A 25,725-nucleotide genomic window follows, 5' to 3' on the forward strand; every position below is an offset into this window, starting at 1 on the left:
TCTAAATGGAGCATCATAGGAATTTTCTATGATGGTCTGTCTGAACTATCCAAGATGTCATTGGATAGCTCTATTGGAGGATCTGTTCATCTGAAGAAGACGCCTGCAGAAGCTCATGAACTCATTGAAATGGTTGCAAATAACCAATTCATGTACACTTCTGAAAGGAATCCTGTGAATAATGGGACAAATCAGAAGAAAGGAGTTCTTGAGATCGATACTCTGAATGCCATATTGGCTCAGAATAAAATATTGACCCAACAAGTCAATATGATTTCTCAGAGTCTGTCTGAAATGCAAGCAGCAACAGGCAGCACTAAGGAAGCTTCCTCTGAAGAAGAAGCTTATGATCCTGAGAACCCAGCAATGGAAGAGGTGAATTACATGGGAGAACCCTATGGAAACACCTATAATCCTTCATGGAGAAATCATCCAAATCTCTCATGGAAGGAGACCTCAACAAGGTTTCAACAATAATAATGGTGGAAGAAAAAGGTTTAGCAATAGCAAGCCTTTTCCATCATCTTCTCAGCAACAAACAGAGAATTCTAAGCAAAGCCACTCTGACTTAGCAACCATTGTCTCTGATCTAATCAAAACCACTCAAAGTTTCATGACTGAAACAAGATCTTCCATTAGAAATTTGGAGGCACAAGTGGGTCAGCTGAGTAAGAAAATCACTGAACTCCCTCCTAGTACTCTCCCAAGCAATACAGAAGAGAATCCAAAGAGAGAGTGCAAGGCCATAAACACATCTCACATGACCGAACCTGGAGAGGAGGAAGAGGCAGTAATCTCCAATGAGGAATACCTCAATGGACGTCCACTGACCTCCAAGGAGTTCCCTAATGAAGAACCATGGGAATCTGAGGCTCAGACTGAGACCATAGAGATTCTATTGAATTTACTTCTGCCATTCATGAGCTCTGATGAGTATTCTTCCTCTGAAGAGGATGAAGATGTTATTGAAGAGCAAGTTGCTAAGTACCTTGGAGCAATCATGAAGCTAAATGCCAAGTTGTTTGGTAATGAGACTTGGGAGGATGAACCTCCATTGCTCATCAAAGAATTGGATGACTTGACTAGGCAAAAATTACCTCTGAAGAGACAAGACCCTGGAAAATTCTCCATCCCTTGTACCATAGGAACCATGACCTTTGAGAAGGCTCTGTGTGACCTGGGATCAAGTATAAACCTTATGCCTCTCTCTGTAATGGAGAAGTTAGGGATCATTGAGGTACAAGCTGCAATAATCTCACTGGAGATGGCAGACAATTCAAAGAAACAGGCTTATGGACTTGTAGAGGATGTCTTGGTAAATGTTGAAAACTATTACATCCCTGCTGATTTCATAATCCTAGAGACTGGGAAGTGTAGGGATGAATCCATCATCCTTGGCAGACCCTTCCTAGCCACAGCAAAAGCTGTGATTGATGTTGACAGAGGAGAATTGATCATTCAAGTGAATGAAGACTCCATTGTGTTTAAAGCTCAAAGATATCCCTCTGTCACCATGGAGAGGAAGCATGAAGAGCTTCTCTCAATACAGAGTCAAACAGAGCCCCCACAGTCAAACTCTAAGTTTGGTGTTGGGAGGTTCCAACATTGCTCTGAACATCTGTGAGGCTCCATGAGAGCCCACTGTCAAGCTATTGACATTAAAGAAGCGCTTGTTGGGAGGCAACCCAATCTTTAATTATCTATGTTAAATTTCTATTTTCTTTTGTTATTTTATATTTTCTATAGGTTGATGATCATGTGAAGTCACAAAAACAATTGAAAAATCAAAAACAGAAGGAAAAACAGAATAAAAAATAGAACACCCTGGAGGAGAAACTTACTGGCGTTTAAACGACAGTAAGGGTAGCAGAATGGGCATTAAACGCCCAGTCTGGCACCATTCTGAGCGTTTAACATCAGGAATGGGCACCAGACTGGCGTTTAACGCCAGGAATGGGTAAGAAGCTGGCGTTAAACGCCAGAAATGGGCAGCAGCCTGGCGTTTAACGGCAAGATTGGCAGCAAGGGGCATTTTGCACGCCACATGGTGCAGGGATGAGAAATCCTTGACACCTCAGGATCTGTGGACCCTACAGGATCCCCACCTACCCCACCTCTCTCTCTCTTCTTCACCCATTCACCAATCACCTCAATACATCTTTCCCAAAAACCCCTCACCTATCAAATCCCACCATTCTCTTCACCACTCACATCCATCCTTCATAAAACCCCACCTACCTCACCATTCAAATTCAAACCACTTTTCCACCCAAACCCACCCCTAATGGCCGAACCATATCCCCCTCCCCACTCCTATATAAACCCATCTTCACTCCTTCATTTTCACACAACCTAAACACCACTTCTCCCCCTTGGCCGAAACACAAAACCCCCTCCATCTCCTCTATTTCTTCTTCTTCTACTCTCTTCTTTCTTCTTTTGCTCGAGGACGAGCAACCTTATAAGTTTGGTGTGGTAAAAGCTAAAGCTTTTTTGTTTTTCCATAACCATTAATGGCACCAAAAGCCGGAAAAACCTCTAGAAAGAGGAAAGGGAAGGCAAAAGCTTCCACCTCCGAGTCATGGGAGATGGAGAGATTCCTCTCAAGGGTGCATCAAGACCACTTCTATGAAATCGTGGCCAAGAACAAGGTGATCCCCAAGGTCCCTTTTAAGCTCAAAAAGGGCGAATATCCGGAGATCCGACATGAGATCCGAAGAAGAGGTTGGGAAGTTCTCACCAACCCCATTCAACAAGTCAGAATCTTAATGGTTCAAGAGTTCTATGCCAATGCATGGATCACCAAGAACCATGATCAAAGTTTGAACCCGGATCCTAAGAATTGGCTTACAATGGTCCGAGGGAAATACTTAGACATTAGTCCGGAAAATGTAAGGTTGGCATTCAATTTGCCTATGATGCAAGGAGATGCACACCCATACACTAGAAAAGTCAACTTTGATCAAAGGTTGGACCAAGTCCTCATGGACATCTGTGAAGAAGGCGCTCAATGGAAGAGTAATTCAAGAGGAAAGCCGGTTCAACTAAGAAGGCATGACCTCAAGCCCGTGGCTAAGGGATGGTTGGAGTTCATCCAATGCTCAGTCATTCCTACTAGCAACCGATCTGAAGTTACTATAGACTGGGCTATCATGATTCATAGCATCATGATTAGAGAAGAAGTAGAAGTTCATGAGGTTATATCCCAAGAACTCTACAAGGTGGCGGACAAGTCCTCCACTATGGCAAGGTTAGCCTTCCTTCATCTCATTTGTCACCTCTGCAATTCAGCTGGAATTGACATAGAGGAAGACATCCTCATTGATGAGGACAAGCCCATCACTAAGAAAAGGATGGAACAAGTGAGAGAACCTCACCAAGAGCATGAGAAAACTCCCCATCATGAAATCCCTGAGATGCCTCAAGAGATGCATTTTCCTCCACAAAACTATTGGGAGCAAATCAACACCTCCCTAGGAGAATTAAGTTCCAACATGGGACAACTGAGGGTGGAGCACCAAGAGCACTCCATCCTCCTCCATGAAATTAGAGAAGACCAAAGAACCATGAGAGAGGAACAACAAAGGCAAGGAAGAGATATTGAGGAGCTCAAGCACTCCATAAGATCTTCAAGAGGAAGAACAAGCCGCCATCACTAAGGTGGACCCGTTCTTTAATTTCCTTGTTCTTTATTTTCCTATTTTTTGAATTTTTATGCTTATGTTATTTATGTTTGTGTCTTTATTACATGATCATTAGTGTCTAAGTGTCTATGCCTTAAAGCTATGAAAATGAATCCATCACCTTTCTTAAATGAAAAATATTTTTAATTGAAAAAGAAAAAGAAGTGCATAAATTTCGAATTTTAAAACAGTTTAATTATCTTGATGTGGTGGCAATACTATTGTTTTTCTGAATGAATGCTTGAACAGTGCATATTTTTGAATTTGATTGTTTATGAATGTTAAAATTGTTGGCTCTTGAAAGAATGATGGGAAAAGGAGAAATGTTATCTGATGATCTAAAAATCATAAAATTGATTCTTGAAGCAAGAAAAAGCAGTGAAAACCTTGCAGAAAAAAAAAGAGAAAAAAAAAGAAAAAAAAAAGAAAAGCAAGCAGAAAAAGCCAATACCCCTTTAAACCAAAAGGCAAGGGTGATAAAAAGGATCCAAGGCTTTGAGCATCAGTGGATAGGAGGGCCCACAGGAATAAAATCCTGACCTAAGCAGCTAAACCAAGCTGTCCCTAACCATGTGCTTGTGGCGTGAAGGTGTCAAGTGAAAACTTGAGACTGAGCGGTTAAAGTTGAGGTCCAAAGCAAAAAGAAGAGTGTGGTTAAGAACCCTGGACACCTCTAATTGGGGACTCTAGCAAAGCTGAGTCACAATCTGAAAAGGTTCACCCAATTATGTGTCTGTGGCATTTATGTATCCGGTGGTAATACTGGAAAACAAAGTGCTTAGGGCTATGGCCAAGACTCATAAAGTAGCTGTGTTCAAGAATCAACATACTTAACTAGGAGAATCAATAACACTATCTGGATTCTGAGTTCCTATAGATGCCAATCATTCTGAACTTCAAGGAATAAAGTGAGATGCCAAAACTGTTCAGAAGCAAAAAGCTAAAAGCCCCGCTCATCTAATTAATACTGATCTTCATAGATGTTTTTGGAATTCATTGTATATTCTCTTCTTTTTATTCTATTTGATTTTCAGTTGCTTGGGGACAAGCAACAATTTAAGTTTGGTGTTGTGATGAGCGGATAATTTATACGCTTTTTGGCATTATTTTTAGTATATTTTTAATATATTTTAGTTAGTTTTTATTATGTTTTTATTAGTTTTTAAATAAAATTCACTTTTCTGGACTTTACTATGAGTTTGTGTATTTTTCTATGATTTCAGGTATTTTCTGGCTGAAATTGAGGGACCTGAGCAAAAATCTGATTCAGAGGCTGAAAAAGGACTGCAAATGCTGTTGGATTCTGACCTCCCTGCACTCAAAGTGGATTTTCTGGAGCTACAGAAGCCCAATTGGCGCGCTCTCAATTGCTTTAGAAAGTAGACATCCTGGGCTTTCCAGAAATATATAATAGTCCATACTTTTCCTGAGATTTGATGGCCCAAACCGGCATTTTAAGTCAGCTCAAGAATTCTGGCGTTTAACTCCAAAACTGGCACAAAAGCTGGAGTTAAACGCCCAAACTGGCACAAAAGCTGGCGTTTAACTCCAAGAAAAGTCTCTACACATTAAAGCTTCAATGCTCAGCCCAAGCACACACCAAGTGGGCCCGGAAGAAGATTTCTGCATTAATTACTGATTTCTGTAAACCCTAGGCTACTAGTTTTCTATAAATAGGACCTTTTGCTATTGTATTTGGATACCATGGATCTTTGAGAAGCCTTATGCTATCTTAGACACGTTTGGAGGCTGACCATTCGGCCATGCCTAGACCTTTTTCTTATGTATTTTCAACGGTGGAGTTTCTACACACCATAGATTAAGGTGTGGAGCTCTGCTGTTCTTCAAGAATTAATACAAAGTACTATTGTTTTTCTATTCAACTCAAGTCTATTTCTTCTCCAAGATATTCATTCGTTCTTCAACTTGATAGATGTGATGATCCGTGACACTCATCATCATTCTCACCTATGAACATGTGCCTGACAACCACCTCTGTTCTACTAGCAATGGCTTGAATGCGTATCTCTTGGGTTTCTAATCTAAGATTGGAACCTTCGTGGTATAGGCTAGAATTATTGGCGGCCATTCTTAAGATCCGGAATGTCTAAACCTTGTCTGTGGTATTCCGAGTAGGATCTGGGAACGGATGACTGTGACGAGCTTCAAACTCGCGATTATAGGGCGTGTGACAGACTCAAAAGGATAAATGGATCCTATTCTGACATGATCGAGAACCGATAGATGATTAGCCGTGCAGTGACAGCGCATTTGGAACGTTTTCACTGGGAGGACGGGAAGTAGTCATTGACAACGGTGATGCCCAACATAAAGCTTGCCATAGAAAGGAGTATGAATGATTGGAAGAAGGCAATAGGAAAGCAGAGGTTCAGGAGGAACAAAGCATCTTCATACGCTTATCTGAAATTCCAACCGAAGAATTACATAAGTATCTCTATCTTTATTTTATGTTTTATTTATCTTTTAATTATCAATTCTCCATAACCATTTGAATCCGCCTGACTGAGATTTACAAGGTGACCATAGCTTGCTTCAAGCCGACAATCTCCGTGGGATTGACCCTTACTCACGTAAGGTTTATTACTTGGACGACCCAGTGCACTTGCTGGTTAGTTGTGCGGAGTTGTGATAAAGAGTTGAGATTACAATTGTGCGTACCATGATGATGGCGCCATTGATGATCACAATTTCGCATACCAAGATCCTTGTTAGGGCGGCTTATGCTTCCACTCCTCCTAGCATCTCCAACCAAGTTTGCTATTGATTCAACCTCCGGGGTCCCAAATGAATTGCATTAAACTCCTAAGAGACTTCAAGCTAGCAATTAGGATCCTTAAGTATTGATTCTTGAAATTAATACCTGGATCCCATACTTGAGTTCCTCTATCACCATTGATATGCTTGTGCTCTCCCCGGAATCCACTATATTAGCTCTCACACCAAAATTGAGCTCCAAATGTTAAGTTGGCTCCTTTGATGAACATTCCATCTCCTTGCCAATTAACATTCTTCTCTTCACCAACCACTACACTAAGAAAGGTTCGGAGTTGACCATCCATTTATAAAACGGCATATTGATGTGGGCCTAGAAATCTTGTTGGAGAAGTCTTCACCCACTCAATTCGCTCTCGCACAAATGATTTCACTTCTTGGCAAATAGAATCTTCCTCAACCTCTTTTGAATCTTCTTCATCATCACTCAAGTCAAAAATCGGAGGTTGTGTGAAGTCCACATCAACATCTCCTTCCAATTTTAACAATGGAGATTCATGAAGGTCATAGAAGGAATTATCCAAGTTGGACGAAAAATCTTGAATGATGGAATCCTCTTGATCAATTCCTACCACTCTTCATTTATCTCCTTTTGCACTTCATGTTGTGACTTGACGTCTTCTTCTTGATTTTGGAATTCTTCTTTCACTCCACACTTTTTACTTGGTCCCATACATTCATCCACTATAATTTCTTGCTTGTGGCATGAACGCAATGAAGCTAAATGACCCAAAGCTTTTGCTAAGGTAGACATGACTTGCTCTTGCTTCTTCTGGAACTCTTGTTGTTCTTGAATGAGCATGAAAAGTACTTCTTGTGTGACTTGATCCATATATGAAGATGAAGATTGAGGTGATGAAGGTTGACAATCAAACTCATGGGGGTAAGGGTTTTAGTTTTGTATGTAGCGAGGGGATGGTGTATGAGATTGGTAACTATAAAGGTAAGTGTTTGGGTTCCATTGGGGTGCATTGTGTTGATGGTGTGAAAAAGTCATCAAGAAAATATAAACAAAATCCTACTAAGAAAAACAACCAAACAACCAAAAAGAGCTATTTACACTATTAATATATTTACAACAACCAAAAGATATAACACCGTTTACATCCCCGACAACGGCGCCAAATTTGATGAAGAAGAACTTTTGCCGGTTTAGAATCGAAAATCAATTCGTTAGTAGCATAGTCCAAACCAACGATGAATTCTCTTAATCAAATACTAAATTCAATACAAAGTATAAACTGAGATCGAGAGTAATTCAACCTCGGGTCGTTCTTCCTAGGAATACAAATGAAATGTTACGCTTTCGGTTGTTAAGGGGACAAAATGGGTTTTGTGCAATCAAATAACTAAAGATTAAAAGAACTAAGCAATGAAGGAACTAAGCAACGACCAAAATTGGAATTAATGCAAGTAAAAGGAAACAAGATCAAAACTAGTGAAAATGCTATAAATGAAATAAAGAACCTTAACTTGGGAATGAGGATCCAAGGAATCCTATCATCGCCATAACCACAACTATGGTAATTATGATGAGTTAATCTCGCCTACTCAACCCCAACCATCAAGGAGTAAGTCAAGCAAGCATAATTGACCTTAATCCATAAGTCCTAACTAACTTACCAAACTAGTTGATAAAAGGCTAGCGTTAATGGAAACAAAAGTCGACTAACTACCCAAGAATTACCACTAAATGTCGGACATTTTGACTCTAATATCCTAGGAACTCAAACCACAAGCCAAGGTGGGAAAATCTACTCAAAATCTAGATTTGACATTTTCACAAACACCTTGTATGCATAAAAGTAAAATATGAAAAATTGCAAAGCAAAATGGAAAACTATAACTAACTATCAACAAACCCAAACATAAACAAGCAATCAAACATAAAGGAAGCATGAAACATAAAATTCATTGATCAAAAATTCAAGAAACACAAAATTGCAATATGAACAAAGTAACTTGAACCAAAAGGAAGTGAAAGTAAAAGTGCTTTAATTAAAGAGAAAATTGAGAGTACTTACAATTGAAGAAGTAAATTTAAAAATCAAAGCTTGCTATAAAATGCTTCAATGGAAATTGATAAATAAAACCCTAAGAGAGCAATGCTACGCTACTCCTACTCCTACTCCTAATTACTCTCTAAAACTATCTAAGTGATCCCCCCCTTTGAAAAGTGTTGAAGTCTCCTTTATATAGCACTCCAAAACAGCATTACAACCTTCCAAAAATGAGCCAAGGGCCTCCAAATTCACACAGCACATTTTTCATTAATGCAATCACGTGCAGGGACCTGTGCGAACGCACAGATGTTTGCGTCCACACACTCGGCTGAAAATTGACCTGTGCGTACGCACACATGGAAATTATCGCTTGTGCGCGCACACGTAGGGCTGTGCGCACACACACTTCGCTGTGTGTGCTTTTCTTGTTTTCATCATGTTTTCTCCCTTGTACATGCTTTCCTCCACTTTTGGCTATCCATTCTTGCCTCCAAGGCCTGAAATCACTCACAAACCATATCACGGCATCGAATGACATAAGAGTGGAATTGAAAATCACTAATCTAAGCATTAAAACGCATGTTTTCACATTTAAGATCAAATCAGGGATCAAACATAAAAGTATGCTATTTTGGTACTTAAGTGTGAGTTCATGTGCTAAAATCCATCCAAATTGAGTCAAAATATACCATCAAATATGGACTCATCAGCAAGCAATAATTCAAGTTTGGTGTTGTGATGTGTGAGCATCTTTTTTATCTTTCCTTAGTGATTTGCACGCGGATTTGTTGAATTATTTTAAGATTTTGGTGTTTTAAGCCACCACGAATGCTACTTTGAGTTGTTTTGCAATTGATGCCAGGGCATTTTGGCCAATTTCACTAACCTCTTCTTTACTGTTTTTAGGGTAGTTTCATGCATTTTCTTAGAAAATAAGCTAGTTTTAGGTAGATATTCACTTACATCTTGATTTAAGCATACATTGTGCACTTTACATGATTTCATGAGGATTTTGCATGAATTATATGATAAATTGGATGATGCATTACTCATGACTTGGACTAGAACTTTGATGCATTTTGTTGCTTGATTTCAGGACAAAGGAAGCAAAGAAGAACCACGTTAGCAGTCACGTTAGTCCCACTAACGTGACCTCTAACGTGGAATGGGTGCTAACTTGGAAACTTAATGAGAAAGGTAATCACCAATAACGCCCTCGAAGCCATCATAAGCCCATGTTAAGAGTCACGTTAACTAAGTTAACGTGAACTCTAACGTGGAAGAATACAATAAGGCCAACGTTAGTGACACTCCCCTTTGTCACTAACGTTGGACCAAGCTCATAATTGGCCACGTTAGTTGCCACGATAACTTAGTTAACATGGCTTCTAACGTTAAGAAGCAAAAGGGAAGCCAACGTTAGTGACATTCACCTTTGTCACTAACGTTGGCCAAGCTTCCATAAGCCACGTTAACTCCCACGTTAACTTAGTTAACGTGGAAGCTAACGTGGAGAGAGCAATTGGTCGCCAACGTTAGTGACACTTACCTTTATCACTAACGTTGGGGTGAACCACCAAGAGCCACCATGAGCAATGTTAACTCCCACGTTAACTTAGTTAACGTGGAAGCTAACGTGGATAAAGAGATGAGGAGCCAACGTTAGTGACACTCACCTTTGTCACTAACGTTGGAGATGGCTAGCATGACTACGTTAGAAGCCACGTTAACCTAGTTAACGTGGACTCTAACGTGAGAAATATGGGCACATTGGAACGTTAGTGACAAAGGTAAGTGTCACTAACATTCTCGAAGGATTGGCAAGCTTACGTTAAGAGCCACGTTAACTAAGTTAACATGGACTCTAACGTAGGGAAGGGGGAAACTTATCAACGTTATTGGGAAAGGTAAGTCCCAATAACGTGTGCGAAAGACCAAGAGGCAACGTTAGTGATAACGTTTGTGCCACTAACGTTGAAGTTAACGTGGCTCATACTTGGGTGAGCAACGTTAGTGAAAAAGGTGATTGTCACTAACGTTCTCGAACCCACACTTTCACTTAACGTTAACACCACTAATGTCCTGAGCTGAAAGTCCCTGCCTACTTCACACTTTCTCTCTGCAAGCAAAGCTAAGCCCAATGAAGAAGATAACTGCTTCAAACTTAGGATCCAAAGGCCCATACCCAAGACTTGAAGAGCCAACTAGAAGATCAGAAGAGTAGTATATATAGGAGTAGCTTTGAATTAGTTAGAGAGCTAGAAAACTTTAGGGAGCCTTTGGGCATAGAACTACTCTCTGTATTTACTTTCTCTAGACTTCTAGTTTTACTTTTAGCATGTATTATCCATCTTTGTTTTCATTTTCCAGAGCTATGAACAACTAAACCCCTTTCATTGGGTTAGGGAGCTCTGTTGTAATTTGATGGATCAATTTTAGTTTTCATTTTCCTTCTTCTATCTTTTCTCTTGATTTTACTAGAAAGCTTTCGATCTTCATCCAATTGGGTAGTTATCTTGGAAAAGAAGCTATTCATACTTGGATCTCTTCTGAACCTTGAAAGAGGAATGATGGGATCATGCTAGAAATGCTCTCTCATGCTGGACCAAATTGGGTTTGGATGGATATGTGACTATAATCCTTCCAACACTTAATTTGGGAAATGCATGTGGTATAATCAGTGACCATACTTCATCTCTTCTCATGAGCAATTGACCAAGGAATTGGCTATTGATCAAGATTTGAGAGATTGAATTACAAGGAATTGTAATTCGATCACTTAAGATTGCCAAGGAGATCAATGAATGCATTGATTGAGGAAGAGATGAAAATGAACTTGATCCGGAGAATGCAACATCTCCTGAGCCCAATGAATTCCCCATTTCTGATCTTACCCATTCTCTTTAATTTCTGCGATTTACTTTTATGAGCAATTGCCCCATTCCCATTTAAGATTCTGTAATTTACTTTCCGCCATTTACATTCAGCTCTTTATTCCTAGCATTTACTGTTTCCACTATTTACTTTCCCGCCATTTAATTTTCTGCAATTCTCAACTCAAATTCTGGTTCGCTCAAGTAGAACATTCCTTTAATTAAAGTTGCTTGATCAATCAATCTCTGTGGGATTCGACCTCACTCTATTGTGAGTTTTTACTTGACGACGAATTCGGTACACTTGCCGAAGGAAATTTGTTGCGAGACGAGTTTTTCACGTATCAAGTTTATGGCGCCGTTGCCGGGGATTGATTTTGAATCAACAATGATTAAATTGGAGGATAACTAGATTGAGCATTTTTAGTTTGTTTGATTTAATTTTCTGTTTGAGTAATTTACTTTCAGTTTTAGTTAATTTCTTCCATTCCCCCTACTTTTTCATTTTTTTTTTTAGTTATTTACAATTCAGTTCACTAACCCACTAACTGTTTGATATATTGCATCACTCACACTAACAGTAATTCTAACAGAAATACTTTCTGCATCTATTTTTCTTGCTTGTGCTTTGTTGGTTGTATGACAGAGAGAAGAAGCGGGGCTTCAACTTCCTTTTATTCTGAATCTGAGAGGACCTTCTTTAGATTAAGGAGGGAAGCAAGAGAAAAACGAGTAGTTGGTGCCGAGGAAGAGGAGGAATACTTTGAACCAAACATGGAAGAAAACATGGAAAACCATCATGAAGAAGAGGCTCACAACCATGGCAGAGAAGGTCGAGCAAATTATGCTGGGGAGGAGAGAAGAGTTTTAGGCTCTTACATCAACCCAAACACAGGAAACCGTAAAAGTAGCATTCAAAAGCCAACCATCCATGCCAATAATTTTGAACTAAAACCACAGCTCATCACCCTTGTTCAGAATAACTGTTCGTTCGGAGGAGGCGTCCAAGAAGACCCCAATCAACATCTAACCACCTTCCTGAGGATATGTGACACGGTGAAGTCTAATGGTGTTCATCCTGACGCCTATAGACTGCTCTTATTTCCATTCTCACTCAAGGATAAGGCGGCCAAGTGGGTGGAGTCTTTTCCGAAGGAGAGTTTGACAACTTGGGAAGATGTGGTGAATAAATTTTTAGCCAGATTCTATCCTCCCCAAAGAATCAATAGGCTGAGAGCTGAGGTCCAAACTTTCAGGCAACAAGATGGTGAGACTCTATATGAAGCATGGGAGAGGTTTAAGGACCTGACAAGGAGGTGTCCACCAGATATGTTCAATGAATGGGTGCAGCTACACATTTTCTATGAAGGACTTTCTTATGAATCAAAGAAAGCGGTAGACCACTCATCCGGGAGATCTCTGAACAAGAAGAAGACCATTGAGGAGGCCATAGACGTCATTGAAACTGTAGCAGAAAATGACTATTTCTATGCTTCTGAAAGAGGGAACACTAGAGGAGTGATGGAGCTAAACAATGTAGATGCTCTGCTGGCACAAAATAAGCTCATTACCAAGCAGCTGGCTGACCTCACCAAGAAGATGGAGAGGAACCAAGTAGCAGCAATCACCACTTCATCAGCAACCCAAGAAGGAGTGAATGAAGAAGCAGAGGATAGTCAGGAGTAATCCAACTACATTGGGAATTCACCTAGGAAAAATCATGATCCATACTCCAAGACCTACAACCCTGGTTGGAGGAATCACCCAAACTTTGGGTGGGGAAATCAACAAGATCAAGGCCAAGATCAGAGACATCACAACCCCAACAACAATGCAGCTCACCAACAATTCACACAGAGAATATATCAACACCACCATGACAACACCTCTCCACATCCATATCAAAACCAAAATAACACTCCTCATCCTTCCACCTCTAATCCCAATCTACCATCATTTGATGACAGACTCTCAAGGATTGAGAATCTACTTGAAGGCATAGGCAAAGAGATTCAAGACAACAAGGCATTCAAGGAGGAAGTACGAGCAAATTTTAAGAACCAGGGAGACACCATCAAGAGGTTGGAATCTCAAGTGGGATATCTCTCTGAGCAGATGCCCAAACCTATAGATGGATTCCCAAGTGATACAGAAAAAAATTGAGAGGTGAAACAAAGAAAGTAAGATGGGAAGATTGCAAGATGGTCACTATAAGTGATAAGGAGACTGAGGACAAGCCAAGCAAGCAGTCAGAATAACCTGGAGATACCTCAGTAGAGAAGAAGGAAAAAGATCACCAAGAACCAAAAATCTCACAACAAGAGCTGCTGAGACTCTATGCACCCTTTCCCCAACTACTCAATGGTACTGTAGAGAAGAGAATATACTCAAGATTTCTTGACTTGTTTGCATCTCTGCATGTAAACATACCATTCGTCAAGACCATCCAACAAATGCCTGCATACATCAAGTATATGAAGGAACTGCTCCCCAGGAAAAGCTCACTCAAGGGAGGCCAAACTATAGTGATGAACAAGGAGTGCAGCGCCCTCATTCAACTAGAGTTGTCTACAAAAAGAAAGGACCCAGGGAGTTTTCATATCCCCTGTGCCATAGGAGAAACAATGTTTGATAGAGCACTCTGTGATTTGGGAGCAAGCATCAACTTAATACCCTTATCCCTTGTGAAGAGGCTGCAGATCAATGAGATAATGCCCACAGATGTAGTTATCAGGCTGGCTGACAAAACTCAAAAACAAGCAATAGGAGTGGTGGAAAATGTGTTGGTAAAGGTTGGGAAATACTTCCTCCCAACAGACTTTGTCATATTGGACATGGAAGAGAGTCACACTCACCCAATCATATTGGGAAGACCATTCCTAGCTACAGCCAGAGCACTCATAGATGTGGAGCGAGGGGAGCTAATCTTGAGGATCCATGATGAACAGCTCACCTTCACTGTTTTCAAACACTCACAAGAAACAGATCAAGAGAACAAGGAACCAAGGAAGGATCACAGTGAGACACTGAAGGAAGAGACAAGCACTGAAGGACAACGAGCACCTCTAGAGATCCCCTTGATTGATGAACAAGGCAAACAGCAATTGCCACAGCTCAAAGAAAATCAGGAGGAACCTAAACCACCAGAAAAATATGAGACCAGTAACCACATTTCCTTAGAGGAGGAGGTCACAAAGAGTAAGACAACATCACAAGGAACAAAGAAGAAGGTACCAAGGAGGTGGAGGAACAAGAAGATCCCCACCGAGGACTTCTCTCCAGGGGATAAAGTGATCTCAGCTTACTTCCCAGATATCCCCCCTGATCTCCCCACTGTACCATCTCAGTTACCTAAGGTCTTCACTATCAACAGAGTTCTCTCCTTGGAACATGTAGAGATCATTGATATAACTACTGGATATAGGTCTACTGCCAGAGGAGAAGACTTGAAGCATTATCAACCTCCCTGATGAAGGCAAAACGTCAAGCTAGTGACGCTAAAGAAGCGCTTCATGGAAGGCAACCCATGTTTTATATGCTTTTAGAAAATAGTGAATAAGTCAATATTTATGAATTCCAACCCAAACTTGACAAAAACTTGGTAAAATCCTTATTATGCAGTATATAGTGAAGAACAAGTTTGGTGTTCAAAGCATGCTAAGAAAGCATGAATGCAACCCAGAGCATGCTAGTCTTGGAGCTTTGAAAAAAAACTTTTCATCACAGTGCTACAAACTAAGTTTGGTGTCACCCAAGGTGCCACGAATATGCATCTAAGGATACACAGTTAGTTAGTTAGTTGGTATTCATGAATAAATAATCTAATTCTTTTTCTTTATTATTCTAGCCGTAAAGTTTAAATCTTTTTTATGATATTGATTTTTCTTATTTTATTTCTATAGGGAAAAGGAAAGGAGTATTGAAGGGGATTGATTGGATAATTAAATGAAGAAGGTTCGGACACCACAAAAGGAGGATACAACACACGTGCCCCAAAGGGGATGCATTGGAAAATATTGCCATGCAACATTGAAGAAAGGAGACCCTTGAAGACCGAACCAATAGCCCTCATAAAGATGAGAATCCTTGTGCTCATGCTCTACAAAACCCCATCCGTCCATCCAACAACCTCCACATCAATCCATACCTTTCATCCCCTCATCATCTCCCTATATAAGTGAGTCCTAGTGCGTACTTACCCCTCACACTCAAATTCCCATTCTCCACACTTCACACTTCCGGCATCCAAAATTCTTTCATTACACCCTGTCCTAACCAACCAAATTCCTTATCTATCCGTACCTTCCAATCTCCTCACACAGCAACTCAAATTCATGGCATCATCAAGCTCCAAGAGGCAAAAGAGGAAGGAACCAATGGAGAGCATTCTTTTTTATGAGAAGAGATTCAAAACTGTGTTCCATGAACAAGAATTTGAGTGGATAAAGCTTAAAAAGATACTGCCCGAGTTAACCTTCCAAATCAATGAAGACGAGTGCCCACAGATTCGGGAGAAAATTGAACAAAGAGGGTGGCAAAGGCTCACGAATCTAGAGGGAAAGATCAATGCAAACCTCATCAAAGAGTTCTATGCAAATATGGTTAGAGAAGACAAAACCAAGGCTCCAACTTTCAAAAGCTACGTAAGAGGAAAGGAGGTGGACTTCAGCCCAAATGCTATAACAAGAACTCTTCACCTGAAATCACCACATTTTGATGAGCTCAGTTATCATGCAAGGATAAGTAAGAGCCCTGACAATGATGAGCTCACAGAAATCGTGACTGATATCTGTGTTATAGCAGCTGACTGGGAGAGGTATGCAGATGGGAGACCCTGGTTCATCAAGAGGGGAGACCTTAGCCCGGAGGCCAAGGGATGGTTTGAACTCGTAAGGAGGTCTATCCTCCCAGCTGCAAATAATTCAGAGGTCAATATTAATCGAGCAACTATGGTACATTGCCTAGTACAAGGTGGAGAAATCAATGTGCATGAACTCATAGCTGAGGGGATTCAAGAGTCAGCTGAGAAGGTTGATTCAGGTGCCAGGCTTTGGTACCCCAGCACCATTCTCAGATTGTGCACAAAGGCCAAGGTGGTCTTTGAGGATAGCAATTCAGACTGGGTGAACCCTGGGAGGCTAGTTACACTCCAGCGTCTGGTCTATACTACGCCTGCTCAGCAACAAAGAAGGCCACAAATAGGGAAACTAAAAGCGAAAGAAGGATCTCACCAAGAGGAGTCTCATCAGGAAGAATATCAACAAGAAGAACATCATGACCCAACCAACTTGAATATGAATCACCTTCTAAGAGCCATTGAGGATTTGGGAATGAGACATATGGAAGGACAAGAATAAATACTACGCCTTCAGTCAAACTAGATGAGCCAACAAGAGGAGTGGCAGAAACAACAAATAGAGCAGCAACAGGAACACTACTCCCAACTCACTCAAGCCATCCACCAAGTTACTGAGAGGCAAAAACGTCAAGATAAGCAATTGCAAGAACTCAATCAGCGGCAAATAGCTCAGATGAAAGCATTCAACGAGTTCAGTGTACTTAATGAAGGACGGCAATTACATAGGGAGGAGTTCAACGTAAACACTCAAGCCAAGTTGAACTACATGTCTAGTCATATGCATCATCTACACTATGCCATCCCTACGTATGATGAGGTCCAAAAGGATTTTACAGAACAAGAGGAAAGGAAAGTGAAACAGCAGAAGGAAACACTAAAGAAGAAGATGGAAGATGGTGGTTTCTGGAAGAAATTGATTGGAAAGAGCAAAGGGAGTGGGAGTACGAGCATTCAAGAGGGACACAAAGGGGACAAGCAAGAAGGAGAGCATGGGCATCCACATGAGTAAAAGGTGGTGGAGTTCCTTCTTTGCTCCATCTTTTTCTATGCCTTAAATAAGGAAGATCTTGTATGAAATAGAACATGCTTCCATGATAGTTTGAATTTTTTTTAAATTCTGTCTTTTAAGCTTTTTGTTGAATAGGTCTATGCTTGCTAGTCTTTATGTCACTGCATCCTTACTTTGCTTACTTGTATGCTTGTCCTTTTGAATTAAATGAAAAGAGAATGAGTGCTTTATAAAAGACCAGAGTGGAGTTCATACTATAGAGTAAGTTCCTGAGTTTGTGGTGTGGTCATAAGTTAGCTAAGTTGGTTCAACCACAAGGTGGGAAGACAACTATCTGTCATGAATACTATGCTTTGAACATACCCATGAGACTAGCTAAATAATAAGATCCTAATAAGAAAAAGGGAAAGAACAATCAAAGTTGAAGAATAAAAAAAATAGCAAGAAAAGAGGCTAGGCACCAAGGGTTTGAGTCTTGAGGGATGTGTCTGTGGTGTTCCTGTACCAAGGATCTGCTTGGATTACTAAGCTCTCAGGGGTGCTTTATCACCTGGTAACTTGGGTTAACTAACCCGGGATTATCAGCTGAAAGTCCACCATCAAGAGCAATCTTTGCTACAGAACATTTAGTAGCCCAAAGAGGTGCTGGACACCAAGACCTCAAGGAAAGAAAATAAACAAACCATGTGCCTGTGGTGTGTATGTATGGGGGAGAGACTTGAGGAAGTAAGTCCTTAGGGGTACTTCAACACCTAGCACCTTGAACCAACTGGTTCGGGAGTGTTGGCTGAAAGCTTATTTTAAAGAGTTGCCCCCTTACAGAGAACTTAGCCTAAGAACACAAATAAGCCCTGAAATGACAACAAAAGGATCAATGAATAAAAGTCTCATGGGATGCAATCACAGTGAGTATTCTAGGACATGATAAAGGTCTGAAAGCCAGTGAAGGAATGAACCTAAGTTGCTATGCATGAAACCACTATAAAACCAGAAACATGACTTCCACAAGAATGACTCATTTCTCTTGGCATACCATTCATCATTCTCTTGTTCCAGTACTTACTTAGGGACAAGCAAGCTTTAAGTTTGGTGTTGTGATGCCAGGGCATTTTGGCCAGTTTCACTGACCTCTTCTTTACTGTTTTTAGGGTAGTTTCATGCATTTTCTTAGAAAATAAGCTAGTTTTGGGTAGATATTCAGTTACATCTTGATTTAAGCATACATTGTGCACTTTACATGATTTCATGAGGATTTTGCATGAATTATATGATAAATTGGATGATGCATGACTCATGACTTGGACTAGAACTTTGATGCATTTTGTTGCTTGATTTCAGGACAAAGGAAGCAAAGAAGAACCACGTTAGCAGTCACATTAGTCCCACTAACGTGACCTCTAACGTGGAATGGGTGCTAACTTGGAAAGTTAATGAGAAAGGTAATCACCAATAATGCCCTCGAAGCCATCATAAGCCCACGTTAAGAGTCACGTTAACTAAGTTAACGTGAACTCTAACGTGGAAGAATACAATAAGGCCAACGTTAGTGACACTCCCCTTTGTCACTAACGTTGGACCAAGCTCATAATTGGCCACGTTAGTTGCCACGTTAACTTAGTTAACGTGGCTTCTAACGTTGAGAAGCAAAAAGGAAGCCAACGTTAGTGACATTCACCTTTGTCACTAACGTTGGCCAAGCTTCCATAAGCCACGTTAACTCCCACGTTAACTTAGTTAACATGGAAGCTAACGTGGAGAGAGCAATTGGTCACCAACGTTAGTGACACTTACCTTTGTCACTAACGTTGGGGTGAACCACCAAGAGCCACCATGAGCAACGTTAACTCCCACGTTAACTTAGTTAACGTGAAAGCTAACGTGAATAAAGAGATGAGGAACCAACGTTAGTGACACTCACCTTTGTCACTAACGTTGGAGATGGCTGGCATGACTACGTTAGAAGCCACGTTAACCTAGTTAACGTGGACTCTAACGTGAGAAATATGGGCACATTGGAACGTTAGTGACAAAGGTAAGTGTCACTAACGTTCTCGAAGGATTGGCAAGCTTATGTTAAGAGCCATGTTAACTAAGTTAACGTGGACTCTAACGTAAGGAAGGGGGAAACTTATCAACGTTATTGGGAAAGGTAAGTCCCATAACGTGTGCGAAGGACCAAGAGGCAACGTTAGTAGTAACGTTTGTGCCACTAATGTTGACGTTAACGTGGCTCATACTTGGGCGAGCAACGTTAGTGAAAAAGGTGATTGTCACTAACGTTCTCGAACCCACACTTTCACTTAACGTTAACACCACTAACGTCCTGAGCTGAAAGTCCCTGCCTACTTCACACTTTCTCTCTGCAAGCAAAGCTAAGCCCAATGAAGAAGATAACTGCTTCAAACTCAGGATCCAAAGGCCCATACCCAAGACTTGAAGAGCCAACTAGAAGATCAGAAGAGTAGTATATATAGGAGTAGCTTTGAATTAGTTAGAGAGCTGGAAAACTTTAGGGAGCCTTTGGGCATAGAACTACTCTCTGTATTTACTTTCTCTAGACTTCTAGTTTTACTTTCAGCATGTATTCTCCATCTTTGTTTTCATTTTCCAGAGCTATGAACAACTAAACCCCTTTCATTGGGTTAGGGAGCTCTGTTGTAATTTGATGGATCAATTTTAGTTTTCATTCTCCTTCTTCTATCTTTTCTCTTGATTTTACTAGAAAGCTTTCGATCTTCATCCAATTGGGTAGTTATCTTGAAAAAGAAGCTATTCATACTTGGATCTCTTCTGAACCTTGAAAGAGGAATGAAGGGATCATGCTAGAAATGTTTTTTCATGATGGACCAAATTGGGTTTGGATGGATATGTGACTATAATCCTTCCAACACTTGATTTGGGAAATGCATGTGGTATAATCAGTGACCATACTTCATCTCTTCTCATGAGCAATTGACCAAGGAATTGGCTATTGATCAAGATTTGAGAGATTGAATTACAAGGAATTGTAATTCGATCACTTAAGATTGCCAAAGAGATCAATGAATGCATTGATTGAGGAAGAGATGAAAATGAACTTGATCCGGAGAATGCAATATCTCCTGAGCCCAATGAATTTCCCATTTCTGATCTTACCCATTCTCTTTAATTTCTACGATTTACTTTTATGAGCAATTGCCCCATTCCCATTTAAGATTCTGCAATTTACTTTCCGCCATTTACATTCAGCTCTTTATTCCTAGCATTTTCTGTTTCCACTATTTACTTTCCCGCCATTTAATTTTCTGCAATTCTCAACTCAAATTCTGGTTCGCTCAACTAGAACATTCCTTTAATTAAAGTTGCTTGATCAATCAATCTCTGTGGGATTCGACCTCACTCTATTGTGAGTTTTTACTTGAGGACGAATTCGGTACACTTGCCGAAGGAAATTTGTTGCGAGACGAGTTTTTCGCGTATCAGCAATTTGATTTATTACAAGTAGCATTCGGGCGAGTTTGGCAGAGTTCAGAAAGAAGAAAAGCTTCATATTCAAGGCTGCCAGAGTGGCGCAAAATGCCACCTCACCGGTGTTTGGTGCCAGAACATAAAAAGCTCACTTTCGCCTCTGCCATGGTGGTGCCAAATTTCACGACCCGGCGTTTGGCTCTAGGGACCTCGTAAAGCATGAAAAATTACTGCTCAAGTGGCACCAAACACCACCAACCCGTGTTTGGCGCCAGTAGTACAAACCAAAATGGTCCCCACGTGAATCAGCACTAAATCTCTTCCTCTAATTTAATTTTTTAATCAATTTTGAATTAAGGAAAGATATTTTGAGGTTTTAGAATTCAAATTTTGTATCAATTAGGATTAGATAAAAAGAGAAGATATCTTGACTTAGGGCTTTTTTTCCCCTCCTCCTCCTCCGCAGTTTTACATTTTTCTCTACTAGGGTTTCTCCACACCATGAGCAACTAAACCTCCATTGTTAAGGTTACAAGATCTGTTATTTTAATGGATTAATACCATTGTTATTCCACTCTTAATCAATGCACTTATTCAATGATTAATTTCGTTCTTCATCCTAGGGATTAGAGTATAGTGAAAGATAACTCTTTCCTAATTGAATTCTTGTTGAATCTTGAAAAAGTTAAATCACTTGAATAACAACTTAAAATTAATTCCTCACAACTCTCTAATTACCTAGACTTAACGTGATATGTGACATATAATCATCTTATCCTTAGGTACTTAAGGTTTGTATGGCTCATAAACTAGAACTGGACTTAATCCTCTAATTTAAATTAAGTGACCAAAAAATTGGCAGTTTATTGGGATAAATCAGAATAAATCAGTAATTTTATATTCGTATAGATTTAATGAGTCCCATGAAACGAGTACCTATGTCCCCGTCCCCATTCACTTTACGTGGTGCGGGTCGTAAGATTTTACGGGTTCCATCTATAAAAGTAAGAAACTCATGATTGATGACGGGATGACAGCCAAAAAACATATAAATGACATAACATGGGAGTTAGTTTCATGCACTAAATTCATAAAAGTTGACGTATGAACTGTGAAATATAAATAAAGTAAGCAGAGTGGATTGATAGAAAATATATATATTTTTTTTAAAAAAAATCCATATGTACATTCAATGCATTAAAAAATGTATACAATTTTATTCTCTTAACCAACAATTTTATTTTAATAACCATTTTGCAAAATATTTTTTTAACTTTTTAGTACCATATTTCTATTAATTTAAATAAATTTGTAGTTTTTTGTAAATATAATGGATTTTGATTTTAATCCCTATAAAATTTTTCATTAATTTAACTCCAAAAGTTATGTTAGTTATCATAGCATTGGCTTATTATTCTTTTTATTGAAGCATGAACTATATATTTGTTGCTAATATTTGGTTCAAATTCAATCAATGATGATTGGATTGAATGAAGCTGAGAAATTGGGGATCCCAACTTCACCACCTTACCTCTCCCTAGTGTCCAAGTCCCGCAACAACAAGAATGTGTTCTTTTTGGGTGGTGTTAGCTTTGCCTCTGGAGGTGCTGGAATATTTAGTGATAAAACAGATGAAATTTCTTTAAGTTTATTCAATCTTTCTTATTCCTTTCTTCAATTGTTTTCTTTCTCCCTTTGTTTTACCCTGTTCATACATTGTTATATGTTGAAAATAACGGGACCTAGCTAGGATTACTACATTAGGAGTTGAATAGTCTAGATTGAAGATCCAAATATCATTAATATTAGTTTTTGTAATATCTGTTTTGGTAGTTAAAGGACCTGAAAGAGACCTTCATGCATGGAAAAGAGGTGGATTTTATGGAAGTGGGGCCATGAGAGAAACATGGATTATTAAAGATTAAGGATCTAAAATGATCCAAATCAAAATAAAATTTGCGGTGAATCGAACACACAACCTTCAAATCTTTAATCTGACGCTCTCCCAACTGAACTATCCTTGTATATTGATATTTATTGCATTCAGTTCTAAATAAATGTGTATAAGTAAGCGGAACAACATAATTCTATTCCCATTAAGAAAGAGAGAATATATAATAACATGTAATGCACAAAAACAGGATACAATATGATATGGAGACATATAAAATAGAAAAAATCTAACTGTACTTTTATTAAATTTTAACTAACATTTAATTTGTAGAAAAATAGTGTATAATCTCACACTATTAAATATAATCTCACACTATTAAAAATATTAATTATGTCTAATTAAAAATTATAAATCACAAAATATACTGACTCCTAATATTATTGTATAAAATATAAAGTATTTTTCGATAAATTATAATTATATTTTATATTTTTTATATTAAAATATATATTATTTTAAAATTATGTTCAAGCGTGTCCAAAAAATATTTTTTATTAAGATACAGATAGACACAAAAAATCTGCATATTCGTATAAATATCATGTTTAAAATGTTTTTTATAAACAAATACAATAGCGTTCGTACTTCATAGATAATAACAAAGCTATTTTTCAAATAATATGAAGTTAAAATTTTATACTTAATGAAAAATTGATAGAATCTCTCATGATAAAATTGATTAAATGTTGGTTAAAAAACAAATATATAAAAAGCCATCTTGATCTTTCTTATGATGCTGTTCCAAAATAGGCAATCCCACTTGATTATTATTATTAAAGTAATACTATGAAATTAATATTTTTAAAATTATTTTATTTCTCTTAATTCTATAAATTATAAATTTTTAATTTTTAATTTTAAATTATAAACTATAAATTTTTCAAAAAATAAAAAATAGTTTGAATTAAAAAAACTACTACTACTATAAAATAAAAAAAAACTCATATTACATATATATCTTTTTTAATATAATTAACATATATATTGGGAACTAGGATTAGGGTATTAGGAAAATACCTACAAAACTTGTTTTATATACTTTCAATCTTTTCCTTTTAAAAAAATAAAAAATAAATAATTTAATAACAAAATAAGAGAACTAAACAACACAAAACAACAGTATCCACAGTTGGTACTTATCAGCTCCTTATCATTTCTACGGATTTAATAAGTATTTATTTAAACTCTATGGCATATCAAATCAATTCTAAATTTTGTAAATTTTCTTAGATTGATTTATATAGTAAGATGTCAGAATTTAACTGCTTGATAGATAAAATTTATCGTGCATAAGAAATTATTCAATTCTATAAGTCAACAAGACCTACGCTGAATATATATTTAATCTTAAGCTTTCTTTTTAAAAGACACTTCAATTTCTAACTCATAAAAAAGATACCGAAACAATCTTGAATGAATTTTGGTGGAAAAAAAATGTAAAACTCTACAAGTAGTTGTCCTGTATGAATTTGTGAATTTTGATTCTAGTCCCCATTAAAGAAAAATAATGTTCCAAAAATTTTAAAAATATTTAGATTTGATCCTTATGTTTCATTTTTAAGAGAGTTCATATGTGCCATTTTCAGGATTTATAGAATTACAAAAGGATTTACAGAATTACAAAAATAAAAACTGCTTCTTGTAAAATTGGTAAGCTGAATGCTGAGCTTCCATATCTCTCAATTTCTATTATTTGTTCCAACAGACAAGACCATCTTTTTTGAGATCCTGTCCATCCTACCGAAACTTCTATTCGCATCTTTGTCGAGACTTTTTGATAGACCTTCAAGATATGCATCTCCTATTACCATGAGACAGCTTATAGATGCTTAAATTTCTTTTTTCTTTTTCCATTTTATATCTTAATTTGTCCTCACAATAATACAATATGCTTTTTTTTTTACTTGTGATTGTCAAGCAGTTCAAAAAGTTAAAAAAGGCTGACCAAAAGGAAATAAAAGAGATGGGGTTGGGGGATTGAAACAATGATAGAGAAAAGACTAAAGAGAAAACACAGTTTACATTAGGGGTGTTCATGGTTCAGTTTTTTCATAAATTGAACTGAAACTGCACTAAACCATTTTAAATGGTTTAAAAATTGAACCAAACTACTTTGTCAAATAAGAAACTAGTTTTAAACCAGTTTACAATACAGTGCACCAGTTTAAACCAGTTCATAAAAATAAAACCAATTTTAATAAAAAAAACACCAGTTTAAACTGGTTTATAGGCTAAAACTAGTTTTAACTTTTAACATATATAAAATTAATTTTTACATTTTCTCTCTCTCCCTCTCTCTCTCTCCTTCTCTCTCTCTCTCCCCCCTATCCCTCTCTCTCTCTCCTCCCCCTCTCTCTCTCTCTCTCTCTCTCTCTCTCTCTCTCTCTCTCTCTCTCTCTTCTTCTCTCCCTCTCTCCCCCTCCTTTCTCTCTCTCTCTCTCTCTTCTTCTCTCCCTCTCTCCCCCTCTCTCCCTCTCTCCCCCTCCTTTCTCTCTCCCACTCCCTCTCCTTCTCTCCCTCTCTCCCCCTCCTCTCTCTATCTCCCTTCTCTCCCTCTCTCTCCTTCCCATCTTCCTCCCTCTCTTCTTCTCTCCCTCTCTCCCCCTCCTTTCTCTCTTTTCCTTTTCTCTCTCTCTCCCCCTTCCCATCTTTCTCCCCTCCCCTCTCTTTGTCTTTCTCTCTCCCCTTCTTCTCTCTCTCTCTCCTTTTCTCCCTCTCTATCACTTTCTCTCATTCTCTCTCTCTCTCCCCTATCCCTCTTCTTCTCTCTCTCTCTCTCTCCATCTTCTCCTTTTCTCTCCCCATCCTCTCTCTTTCTCTCTCCCTCTCTCTCTCTTAACATATATAAAATTGAATTTTATATTCTCTTTCTTACCCTCTCTCTCTCTTTCTCTCCCTCTCTCTCTCTTTCTCTCCCTCTCTCTCTTTTTCTCTTTCTCCCTTTTTCTCTTTTCTTCCCCTCTTCCTCTTTTTCTCCTCTTCTCTCCCTCTCTCTCTCTCTTCTTCTCTCCCTTTCTCTCTCTCCTTCCCCTCTCACTCTTCCTCTTCTCTCTCTCCCCCTCTTTCTCCCATTTCCCTCTCTTTGCCTTCCTCTCTCTCTCTCTC

At 38.7% G+C, this 25,725-nt stretch overlaps 1 non-coding gene across 1 annotated transcript; it reads right to left on the reverse strand.

Annotated features, from left to right (window-relative positions):
• Positions 1–12,579: 12,579 nt before the first annotated feature.
• On the reverse strand, positions 12,580–12,686 carry LOC112739337 (small nucleolar RNA R71). Its single transcript, XR_003170273.1, has one exon. It is a non-coding gene; the product is annotated as a small nucleolar RNA R71 (small nucleolar RNA).
• Between the last annotated feature and the right edge of the window lie 13,039 nt (positions 12,687–25,725).

Source organism: Arachis hypogaea, chromosome 13 (assembly GCF_003086295.3).
Source record: "Arachis hypogaea cultivar Tifrunner chromosome 13, arahy.Tifrunner.gnm2.J5K5, whole genome shotgun sequence".
In the NCBI taxonomy this organism is placed as follows: domain Eukaryota; kingdom Viridiplantae; phylum Streptophyta; class Magnoliopsida; order Fabales; family Fabaceae; genus Arachis; species Arachis hypogaea.